The sequence below is a fragment of the Bison bison genome, unplaced genomic scaffold, assembly GCF_000754665.1.
Source record: "Bison bison bison isolate TAMUID 2011002044 unplaced genomic scaffold, Bison_UMD1.0 scf7180017864323, whole genome shotgun sequence".
Classification (NCBI taxonomy): domain Eukaryota; kingdom Metazoa; phylum Chordata; class Mammalia; order Artiodactyla; family Bovidae; genus Bison; species Bison bison.
Window position 1 is genome coordinate 2,940,528 of NW_011494895.1, and position 11,468 is coordinate 2,951,995.

An 11,468-nucleotide genomic window follows, 5' to 3' on the forward strand; every position below is an offset into this window, starting at 1 on the left:
AAATTTTCTTCATTTAAAAATATGTTTTTAATCTGAAAAAGAACATATATATTTGGTATTTTGCTGCAGCTTGTCCTAATGAATTAAAAGCACTCTTAAATACTATTAAAGATTATTTGAAAACATGATTTACATAGACCTGCTTTTCTGATTATCATATCATTTTATGTTTTTAAAAGACATTTTATCTTATTTTTTAATTAATTAATTTTTATTGAAGTATAGTTGATTTACAATGTTGTTAGTTTCTGGTTTACAGCAAAATGATGCAGTTATTTATCTATATATATATATACACTGCATCACTTTGCTTTTAAAATTATGTTTTCAAAGAATTTTAATAGCACTTAAGAGTGCTCTTAATACATTAGGACAAACCATAGCAAAATACAAAAACATATAACAAAAGATGATGCTGAATGGTTTCTTTTATTATTGTTTGAAAACTAAAATCCATATTCTCATCTCAGGGAAAAAAAATTGTAAATATGTGCATTCACAAGTGGTACCCAGACTCACTGTGGTGATATTTTTCCAGTGGATACAAATACAGAATCCTTTTGTTGTACATTTGAAACTAATAGGATGTTGTATATCAATTACACTTCTGTAAAAAAATAAATAAAATATAAAACCCATACATATATAAAGAAAAAAATTAAATACTTCAGAATACTAAAAAACAGAAAATTTCCATTTGAAGAAAAACATATTCATTTGGAAAATTCAAAAAGCATAAGGAAGGAAAATCTTCACGTTTCTATCATTCAGAGAAAATCCCCGTGAACACTGGGTGCAATTTTCTTTAGCATTTTCTTATTTGTTCTCTCTCTCTTTCTTACTACATTTTTCATCGTATACTCTATTTTTCTCCATTTAACTTTACGTCATCAATATTTTCTTATGCAATAAAAAATTCATGGCATCACTTTACATAGCTTTTCTCCATTTTTTTTTTTTTTTTTTTAATTTTGTTCCATTGATCTATATTTCTGTCTTTGTGTGACTTTACATAGCTTTAAAGAGTAGTCTATTGTATGGTATACCCTAATTTTTTAAAAAACAAATCCCTATTTTGCTGGGGTTTTTTCTAATTTCTTACTAATTTAAAATAATAATGCAATGAATTTTCTTGTACATAAGTTTTCCTGTGCACTGTTACTTTCTTATAATATGAAGTAAAATATTAACAAAGGGCTTCCCAGGTGGCTCAGTGGTAAAGAATCTGCCTGCTAATGCAGGAGATGCGGGTTCTATCCCTGGGTTGGGAAGACCTCCCGGAGAAGGAACTGGCAAGCCACTCCAGTATTCTTGCCTGGGAAATCCCATGGACAGAGGAGACTGGCAGGCTAAGTCCATGGGGCTGCAAAGACTTGGACACGACTTAGGGTGAACAACAAAAATATTAACGAGGTTATTTTTTGTCCTTCAAGGTATCCAACGTTCCTTCCTTTTTTTTCTTTTTCTTTTTTTTTAGCAACATCATGGGCTTCCATAGAGGGAAACCAAAACCAGAAAGAGAGAAGATGGGTCAAAGTCTTACTCTTTAAGTTCTGAAGCTCATGGCACAGTCTCTAGTTCTGAACAGCTGTATTTTAGTTTGCAGGAGCTGCTTTCTTTGAGACTGTAGAATTTTGGTTTTTGTTTTGAATTCAAAGAGTCAAACCTCAAAGGAATCAAGGCATAGACTTCATACTATAAATAAAATATTGGGATAGGGGCTCTTGGACTCGTGTTTGTGAATAGGACAGAGTTTTAGTGTTATAATTGATTTCCCACTGTAATCCTACCTATCCCATTTTGTACCTCTAAAACATTTTTCTGAGAAAGAACAGAAGGATTCATCAGACCACAGAAGGGGGTCCATGCGTAAAAGAGGTTAAGAGCCCCTGGTGTTGTAAAGCACGTTATTCCCCTTCAAAACCGGGGAGACTGCTTGACCTGAGGAAGGCGTAGCACCCAGAAGCAACACAGGCAGGTCCGGTGATGAGACCGTGAACAAGAGGGCCATCCTCCACAGGCCGTGTGTGTGTGTGTGTGTGTGTGTGTGTGTGTGTGTGAAGGTATCTTCGCTACCTTGCCCTATCTCCTCCAGTTACCTTCGAAGAATGCTAAAAATAGAGAAAATGTGTGCTTCCCTTTCCAGGGTTTTGCCCCAGATGGAGCGAGTCCTGAAGAAAAGCCACGTCCTGTACTGTACCTGAGCGGTAGACTAGCACAGCCGCCATGGATGGGTCCCTGGAGCCCCGGCATTCCAGAAGGATGGAGTATAGGTACACCCTGCACTCTGCCACCCCTGCCTCAAGGAAACACAGAATAGCGGAGGAGACTTGAGCCAGCAGGCAGGCGATTGGGAGTATTACACATGGAGCAGACAATGTGAGAGCGGGAGGGATGTAGACTATTCTTCTAGGGACCAGGAGAGGGCGCTGTACTAGCTCAGCTGATGACGCTGTGAAGGAAAGGGGGTTGCTGGAAGATGCCACGGGTCAGAGCATTTCTGCACGAGCCAACAGGGAAGATGCTAACAGACCAACGGGGAGAAGGACAAGGCAGGAGGTTGGCTGGAGCACCCCGTCCCCTCCCCCAAGTGGCTCTGCTTCTCACCTCCCCCTACTCCCGCTCCCCAGATCCGAAATGTGATGCCAGGGGTAATGGGGCTAGGGGAGACTTTAGAATTAATGAGTTTAAGATCAAAACGCCTGAAAAAAAAGAAGTGACAGAAGTTTCAGCAGAAATTGACTGGATCGTATTTTCTGATTTCAGGAGGTATATAGGAACTTGAGATAGATATTGAGTCATAGAAAAATAAAAGAGGTGTTGGGGTTTTGTGGTTATTGGGGTTTTGCACCCTTCAACTTTATGATCTGTGAAAATATTATATACTTAGTGAAGTTCTTTAAATGTCACATTTCTGAGTCAAGTGGTAAAAATGTTATGCAGGCTTTTTATATATGCTTTTAATTTCTTTCCAGAAAAGCTCTGCTAATTACTCTTCCAAGCCACAAGCTCAAAAGTACTGAGTATGGAGTTTTTAAACTATTTTTCGGTTCAATTTTTTAAAAGGCAAAATTAATTGGAATACTATATTATCATAATTTTTAGTCATTTGTATTTTGTGAACTGTATGTTCATGTACTTTGCTCCTTTAAAATTAGGAGTATTAGTTCTTTTCTTGTTGGTTTTAATATACTAAGATACCAATTTTCCCTATCATATTTTTCATGAGTATTTCTCCCAATTTGCTCTTGGGATATGAATTATTGTTACAAAGTCATTTCACGTTCCCAAGTTTAATCCTTTTTTCACTAGTCTTGCCCATGTTTTGTTATTTTCCATGGTTTCATGTAAAAATATTTATTTTGTAATTTCTAGTGCATATTTAACACATCTAAAATTTATTTTGGTGTGTCTTGTGGGATGGAAGGTGAGAAATCTTTAAGTTTTTTCAAACACACAACTTTGTTGTTAAGTACTTCATTAACTCAGTTATTTTACAAGAGTTTGTTGAGTACCTGTTAGGTATGAAGTACTGTGCTACGCTCTAATCAAACAGTAACCAAAATGTAAAATTTTTTTTTATAAACCAGACAGTCTTTCTTTCGAGAGCTCACAACATGATTGGGGAGATAGGTATTAAGTAAGTAAATGTATAGTTGTGAATTGTAACTTGGGCAATGAAAACAGAATAAGGCAAGAGGAGGAGAATGTGAGAATCTTAATTTGACTGAGGGTAACAGGCAGCTTCCCAGAGAGACTGACACCTGATTTTTACTTTTTATGTACTTATTTCCCTACATACTCTAAATTCTGTTTTGCTGCCGTCTTTTCTGGGCCATTGATCCGTTTGTTTAAACCAGTCTTGCACTGCTCCAAGTAGTCAAGCTTTATGATGTGTTTAAATATTTGAGCAAATTCTTTCTCGATAGAATTTTCAGTTTATTTTTTGTTGGTCAGCCTGGAAACCCATAAGTCCACTGCAGAACCAAAATAAAGCCAGTTCTGTGAACACAGAAAGTTGTTTCCTACTGGAGCAGAGCAAGGGTTTTCATCCTTTGGTTCAAATTTCACTTGTGGCTTCTTTGCTCTGAGCAGCCATGAACAGACCACCTCTTCCTTCCCAGGGCCCCTTCCACATGGCTCCGTATCCACCAGGATGGCTGGGATCTCCCTGACTTCCTCCCCAACCCACTTGGGTTTTTTCTCCTTATTCTTCTGCAGAATAATTATTTTGTTCTGCCCAGACTTACAAGCCACCTTTTCAACCAGCTCGGGAAACAACGGTATTTCAGTTACCTGGACAACCCGTCTTAGGAGAGAAAGGGGATTATAAAGCCACAACCACGAACATTGTCAGAAAAGAAACTCTCCAAGCTCCCACTTTTGTAAGATTGCTCTTTCTTAGAATGGAAGAACGGATCATGTAGCAGCGATGCTGGTTGCCTATTCACCAACATTCTTCCTTATTCAAAAGGCCCTATTTTTATTTGGAGTATCAAAAATACCTGGTTTCCCAGATTCCATTACAAATAGGCAGCCTTGTTCTGGCCATGAGATGTGAGTAGAACGTCTGGAAGAGCTGCTAAGCAGGAGACAATAGCATGAAACTGCCATGACCATCATGGACCGCTTAACGTCAGACTTTTCTGATATGTGGGTAAACTTTTTTGTATTTAAACTTTTATGTATTTATTTGAGTTTGTGTACAGACAGTTCAACCTTACCCTAACAGATGTAGACCGGCAGAGCCCACTGACTTCTGTTCCTAACCAAGAAAAAAGTCACCAGGGTCAAATGTAAGGATCTTCAGAGAAGTCGTGGGTGTTATCATAATGGTTTTTGAAAAGGTGAAGCTGAAACGAAATCCCATTACATTCTGGATAGCACGGTGCTTTGCTTTTGGTGTACTCAAGGCTCTGATGGAAAGTACTTAGATTTTTTAATTGAGTGCCTATCAATTTAAGCATTTGGGAATGTCCTACATTAAATATATGAATAATGACCTTCGCAGAGAATTTCAATTTCATTACCAGTGCTCGACATTAAAAGCAAAGAGGATGTACTTCAGTAATGTGACTGGGCAGGCTTCACATGCTGCCTCCTCACTGGTCCAATGTATCTTCCAAACTTTCAACCATTTGGCATTCTTCTAAAATATTTGCTGCGCAAAGAATAGAGTCCAGATCCTACAAGCCTAGGATCTAGACACAGTATGATTCTCTCTTAACTTTCAGCCTCCTTTCCAGATAGCCCACACCCAACATTAAGACACACTTGATGGCTCCTTGTAATGCAGCTTCGTGTTTCTTTACCTGTGCACTATGGGCAAGCTGTTTGACTTGGAAATTAACACCCACAGCGTGTTTATCCACAATGAATATGAGGGTCATTCATCACTACAATATTGTGGGAGTAATTTTCCTGATCTGATAGGCAGGCAACAGTCCCCTCTAAGAATTCCATGTGCATCTTTTCTAGTATTAAATACTCTTGCTAACTTGAGGGAGATGGTTTCTTGCTGAAGCAGATGCAAGTGACTGGAACATATCTATTCAAAGCAGATAGGTTACCCGGCTTCATCTGCCATGGCCTATTCGGGCCACCTCCCAGCAGCAATGTATCATCCTCATGGTGTCATAACGAGCTGCTTTGATTTGTCAAGGCTTTGAAATCCTACCCTGAGTCCCCACACGGGTAATCAGGCGGTTCTTTATAGGATGTGTTCATGTGCTGTGAACAAGGATCCAAACTGGTTTCTAGACCATGCAAAACAACCGCCCCTTCGCTGACTCACCTCTTGGTGTCCCAGCTTCAGCAAACTTCTCTGCATCACTGCAAATACCAGTGTGGACCAGCTGGAGATTTGGGAGTGATCACTCATTTGGGACTGAATCTGGAGGGACTGCCAAAGGAAGTTTGTGGACTGGGCACTTTTGTTTTTTAAAAAAATTTTAATTAAATTCTTTAAAAGTTTTTCAAATTTAATAATATTATTATTATTATTTTGGCTGTGCTAGGCCATCATTGCAGCGCACAGGCTTTCTCTGATTGCGACGTGCAGGCCTCTGGTTGTGGAGGCTTCTCTTGTTGCAGCACATGGCTTATTGCCCCATGGCATTGTGGCATCTTGGGCTTCCCACGTGGCTCTAGTAGTAAAGAACCTGCCTGCTAATGCAGGAGGACATGAGAGATGAGAGTTCGACCCCTGGGTTGGGCAGATCCCCTGGAGAAGGAAATGGCAAGCCACTCCAGTATTCTGTGGAGAACCCAATAGACAGAGGAGCCTGGCAGGCGACAGACCGTAGGGTCGCACAGAGTTGGACACAACTGGAACGACTTAGCCACATGCGTGGGGAATCTTGGTTCCCAGACTAGGGGTCGAATCTGTTTCCCTGCACTGGCCAATTCTTAAGCACTGGACCGCCAGGGCACTCCCTGGGCATTTTTCTAGTGAGCCTGGCGAGGGAAGAATAGAAAGGGGGAAGCCGTTAATTGCCTGTTGATATTTTGGAGGGCAAGGCGGAGATATTGGTTCACCTTCATCCCCACGCCCTTTTACATTTCCCTAAATTCTTCTGGCTTGTTCCCATGTCAAATCTTGTATAAGATTTCCTTTTCAGTAAAAACAGGCCGACATGAAAAATAATTCATATTCATAGAGTCGGCTCTGATTAAAATAATCCCTGGGGCTTCAGCACACTGCATCCTGAATTAAAATGCTTTAGACGTTCAGGGGTTGGCTGGTCTGTCTCCTGGGATGCCATTAATGGCTTATGCACATCATGCTATTTTCCAAATTCTGCTCCTTTGCTCTGGTAAATAAATGAAGAAATCCAGTTGAGAAACATCTGGAAGGCTTTAAAAACTGGGAAAAATTCTCCCCTGGATGGGGTGTTCCAAGTGTGATGCTGCTTAAATTTGGGGTCAACGGCCACAGGAGGAACTCTCCAGGCCATTTGCAATACTTGAGTTTTATAATACTATGAATATCTAACCAACAGTCCCCTCGGGGATAGATTTCAAAATTGGACATGATGTGAAAAAAATTCAATTAATTTTTTTTTTTTTTTTGATAGAGTGGAAAAGCCCTGAGCTGGGATTTTTAAAAATGTGGCTTCTTATCCCGGCTCTGCCCCTAATTAGATGTGCAGCTTCGGGAAGTCACATGGCTTTTCTAGGTCTGTTTCATTACCCATAAAAGAGGGTTCACTTGATAATACCCAATTTCCCTTCAAATCACCTCCCTCCTCTTTAATCCTTTCCTTTTCCATCTGTCTGCTTCCCTCCAAACTCCCTTCTCATCGCCTGGTCCTCATTCCAATTAAGCCTTGATCCAGCCTCTCCTCTGACTTAGCTGTGTGACCTTAGGCAAGTTGTTTAACCTTTCTGTGCTCTGGGCAAAAAAGGGGAGTAGTAATAGTGCCTGTCTCATAGAGTTTTGGTGAAGGACTAAATGATTAATACACAGCAAGCCCTTGGCTCAGAGTGTTAAGGAAATAAACTGTGAGCCAACAGTCATTATTTTCCAGATACTAATTTTACTAATAAAGTATAATCCATACATTTTATTCTTGGATCAAAAAGGATAGTCAAAAAGTTGGAGCCATTTCTTATCAAGAGTGGCCACTACTTATTAAGAAAGTAATAAGCCTATGGGACCATTGACTTCATTTCTCTAGCCTCATCTCACACTTTATTCAGAGGCTCTGTACAGTTGGGCAAACAGGAGCATTTCTCTCCATCAACAATTCTGCCACCATCCTTGTGTGAAAACATGGAGTGAATCATGAGAAGTTCGTCTCGATTCAGAGGCTCTGACGACGAGATCCTATCTTTGGCTCTGAGGTCCACATCACAGTGGAACTAACATAATATTCAACTATAGTCATGAAATATATGCATGTATACTCCATGTGGAATGCTAGAAAGACTGGTAACACACTTTTTGGAAAGTGGATTTTAAGACTTTATTTTATTTATTTATTTATTTTTTTTTGCAGTGTAGTTATATATGGTAAAAAGCCCAGCTCCTAACTGTATGAGTTTTGACCCTGATAGCTCAGTTGGTAAAGAATCCGTCTGCAATGCAGGAGACCCCAGTTCGATTCCTGGGTTGGGAAGATCCTCTGGAGAAGGGAGAGGCTACCCACTCCAGTATTCTTGGGCTTCCCTTGTGGCTCGGCTGGTAAAGAATCCACCTGCAGTGCAGGAGCCCTGGGATCAATCCCTGGGTTGGGAAGATCCCTTAGAGAAGGGAAAGGCTACCTACTCCAGTATCCTGGCCTGGAGAATTCCATGGACTATATAATCCATGGGGTTCCAAAGAGTTGGGCACGATTGAGTGACTTTCACTTTCACTGTACAGTTATGTACTCAGTGGCCAAGATATAGAACATCAGCCCGAGAAAATTTCTCTGTACTCATTTCTAACTGTTGGCCTTCTTGGTCAGCAGCAAGTTATTTTGATTGCTCATTGCTTAGTTTTGCCTGTTCTTTATCAATTTTTTTTTTTGGTCTGTACCCTGAAGCTTGTGGGATCCTGTTTTCCTGACCAGGTATGGAACCCGAGCCCTTGGCAGTGAGAGCTCTGAGTCCTAACCACTGGATCGCCAGGGAATTCCCAGTTTTGCCTGGTCTTGAACTTCCCAGCTATTATACATAAAATAGATAAACAGCAAGGTCCTACTGTGTAGTACAGTGAGCTATATTCAGTACCTTATAATAAACCATAATGAAAATGAATATGAAAAATAACATATACGTATAATTGAATCACTTTGCTGTATACTTGAAACTTAACAACATTAACTATACTTCAATTAAAAAGATGCAATAAAAACCCCAGCAGGAAGCTAGGTATTTGCTCTATGTATCTGGCTTTGTCTCTCTGTCCCCACCTAGCATGCACCTTTCCATGCAGCCTGCTGTCTACCCATCCATCTTGCTCTCTTTCTTTCTGCCTCCCCTTCTATCTACAGCTTGCGTCTCTGCCTGTCACAGAGTTTCTGTGTCACGTCTGTCAAGATCTGAGATGGAAAACCTACTTCTCCATCATTGTATGCAACACTTCAGCTTATCCATTCAGTAGCTTAGTTGGGGACTGGCAGCGGTGCAGAAATGAGTGTGAAAATCCTCACGTGCTCTTCACTTTTAGAGCTCCGTAGCTGGGAGCTACGGAGTTGAAGCTTATCTTCCTGCCACTTGGGTGGGGCGGGGGGTCCCAGCCATCATACTTTTGTGGGAATTACTTAATCAGATAATTCTTAGGTTTCCTCCCAGTTTCTTTGAAGGAAATGGACTTCTGTGTGGTCACGTGACCCTAGGAGGACTTTGGGGGACCAGAGGTTATCTTCGGGAAAGGGTTACAAAAATGTGGGGAGTAACCTGCAATGACTCTGTGTCCTGAAGTCTTCCCCGGGCCCTGGTGATGGCCTTTAGTTCAATGCCCTCTTTAGTGAGGACCTGACCACGGGCATTGGGTCCCCCAGAGCTGCAAGTTTCCTTTTAAATGACTTCGGATCTGGGCAGGCTTTTGTGATCTCTGTAGAGACTATGTGTGATTGATGGAGAAGGAAAACACGTGGCACCCCCTCAATACCCAAAGCCTGAAACGGCACAGCGGGCAGTGCAAGAACACGGGGCCCTGATGAATGACACGGACAAAGGGGCCAGGGTCAGTGCGGTCTGTCCTGGTGAGGAATCGTGGTCATCAGGGTTCCCATCAGCTCCAGGATGATCTGAAAATTATCCTGGGCTTTTGAAAATGTTCAATAGAGGCTTAAGTTCATATGCATAGAAATTGAGGCAAGGGAACTGTCTGAATGACTACAGAGTTTGTCCAGACAGATCATGAACCCACTGCCATTATCTACACTCCTGTAAAGTAACAAGTAAAAAAAAAAATATATATATATATAAACAGCATTAAAAACTGTTACGTTAAATCAAAATTCAGCTAATTATGGGTGTATTCACTTCTTAGGGCTGTCATTAGCAAACACACACATTGAGTGGCTTAAACAACAGACATTATCGTGTCATAGTTCTGGACACCAGAAGTACAAAAGGGGTCAGAAGGATGGGTTCTTGAGGGCTGCCATGCCTCTTTTCCTTGTGGCGGTTTGTTGGAAATTTTTGCCATCCCTTGGCTTGCAGTGGCGTTACTCTGATCGCCACCTTCATCCTCAGCGGTGTTCTTGTGTTCACGTCTGTATCCAAATTCCCCCTTTTTTAAAGGAGACCTCATACTGAATTAGGGACCCACCCTGCTCTAGTACGACCTCATTTTAACCAATTACATCTGCCATCTCTCTATTTCTCAATAAGGTCTCATTCTGTGATAGTGGAAACAAGGTCCTCAATACATGAAGTTTTAAGGAGACAATTCAATCCGTAATGGTGGGAAAGCAAAATCATGTTGTGTGATGAATGCTGGCTCCCACTTTCCCAACTTGAGCTTTTTCTGCCAGAACTTCTATTCTGACTCCCAGACTCACAGTTTTCACGTTTAAGGGGTAGATCTGGCACTACAATTTGCCTCTAACAGAGTCTCATATGTGTATGTGAAATATTTCATCATTTATAATTGCCATCATAATCACCAGGTAATCACAGTGCGGGATGAATACACATTTTCTAAGGATTCTAAAAATTATAAAAGTGTTATCTCTGTAAAACTGATACATAAATGCTAGATACTGATGATTCAAAAAACTTTCCCCAGAAGCAGATAGCTTGATGATTTGTGTTTTACATTTATAAAGATAAACAGAAACCTTTTTGAATTTTGAAATAGTAAATGAATACGAGAGCCAAACAAGGGGGGCCTCGAGTGTCCTTATAAATGGAGTGACATTTTCTTTCCCGAGATAATTGGGTGAAAAATAGATAGGTCATCTTATCGAGTAGAACGGTTATGGCAGTTAAGAGAGAATTACCAGGACTCAAACTACTTGAGCCTATTCCTCCCCCGCTCCTGCCCCCCATCCCCAGGCACATTTGTTTCTATTTTGCAGATTTAAAAAATTAGACTTATTTGTATCCAAATTTGTAACAAAAGCGTGTTATGAAACAGAACCCACAAGCACTGAATGGTGAGCCTGTCTGTAGCCCAGCAAGATCCTGGCACAGCTAAGCAGCCCTCCAGACTGACCAGAGGATGTGTCTGTTTGATGACATGATCGGCACATGTGGCTGCACTGGGCCGGAGCACAGACGAGCATTTACTGGTAAACTGACACCAGAAATGACCAAAACCGGGCTGAAGCCCAACGGAAAACAAAATGTCATTTCCTTACAGGCATGTCTGTGGAAGCAATTATGTTGTCCAGTTTGAAGCGTTCCAAGTAAAGACTTGGAATAAATGGTACCCCACAATTTTGTTATACCGAAAGCTAAAGGCACTTCATACCTTTGTTTTATCAAAACACCAACTCTATATAATCTAAAGGCTTTACCTTAGAGATAAA